The following is a 1504-nucleotide window of genomic DNA, read 5'->3' as shown; positions in this document are numbered from 1 at the left end:
GGTCCGTTCAGAGTCATAAAACGAGTGGGTAGTGTGGCATATAAGTTGGACTTACCATCCGAGATGGAAGCCTTACATAACGTATTCCATGTCTCCCAACTCCGAAAGTGCTTGACGGATCAGGACGTTTTAATACCAGAAATACCATCTGATCTAGGTATGAATCTAACTTTGGAAACAAGGCCGGTTCGGATCGTAGATAGGATGGAAAAAGTAATGAGAAAGAAAACAATCCAGATGGTAAAGGTCATTTGGGATTGTAATGGTCGAGAAGAGACCACTTGGGAGACGAAGGCCAGGATGAAGGCCGAGTTTCCAAAATGGTTTGACCAGTTTGTGTTGGATGAAACACATTACTCGGATTCGAGGATGAATCCATTGCTAGTGGGGGAGACTTGTAACATCCCGGATCCTGAGTAGGATCATTGGGACAGCCATGGTTCGAGGAAACATACAAGTCATTCTTAGGACATCAAGACAAGCGTTCCATGGCCAGATAAGAAGGTTAAGGACGTAAGGAAACTTAGACTTAACCTTACACAAGTCGAGAGTCAGCTAGGACGAGTAAGACGGTAGCCGGATGGATGGAACAGGTAGCTCGACCAGCTCAACGGAGTTAGGTTGAGCTCACTCCAGCTCGGCCACTACTAAGTCAGCTCCACTAGATGAACTACTAGCTCACTCAGCTGAGGCAGCTGGGAGTCAGCTCATCTCAGCGGGACAGAGACTGTTCGGGTATCGGTCCGATGGTCCGGGTCCGGACCGGTGGCGGGCCATGGGGGTCCGGCAATGAGGCCATGGACCATTGGGGCTTGGGACAAGGCCATGGGCTAAGTCCAGAGGGATTGGGTAAGGCCTTGGGCCTCTGTCCGACCCAAACCCATGCGGTATTGGCGAAGGGACGCATGCGGCCGAGAGGGTGTAACCCTTGGCCGATTATGCCCATCCGCTGGCCAGTCATGCCAGTTCGTGGGGCAAGACTTACCCCCTCGTTTTCTATAAATACGGGGTTCTCTCTGTCTATTTCATTCATCCAATCCAGAGTAAAAATACTCAGAGAAATCGTAGAGAGAGAGAGAGTTTCCGGCCAAAGCAAGGCCATTTGTGTGGTGTTTAGGTTTCCGGCGATCTGATCGTTTGAGAAGCAACCTCCGATCAAGTATGGGAGACCGAGAGCAGGAGAAGAACATGGAGAACCCTGACACGGTTCAGAAGGTATGTGGAGGGCTTTGGCCGCATCAGACCGAACGAACGGTCCTTGTGATCGCATTGCGGCTCTGGCCGGTTCATTTGACCTAACCGCTCCTCCTCTTCTTGTTTCTATCCGGTCCTTTCTCTTCTTTCTGATTATACACGAAGGGTTGTGTTGGTTCAGTCCAAGGGACACATCCCTAGACTTGGCGGGTCATAACCAAACCACTAACCTAGATGCTGGTCGGTTAGACGGTCGGTTCAAATCGCACCATAGACTGGGCGGTTGGGCTAAACGGTTGGTCATGTTCCA

This window comes from Brassica rapa, unplaced genomic scaffold (assembly GCF_000309985.2).
Source record: "Brassica rapa cultivar Chiifu-401-42 unplaced genomic scaffold, CAAS_Brap_v3.01 Scaffold0523, whole genome shotgun sequence".
Classification (NCBI taxonomy): Eukaryota; Viridiplantae; Streptophyta; class Magnoliopsida; order Brassicales; family Brassicaceae; genus Brassica; species Brassica rapa.
The sequence above is the reverse complement of the archived record's forward strand: the minus strand, read 5'-3'. Positions refer to the sequence as shown.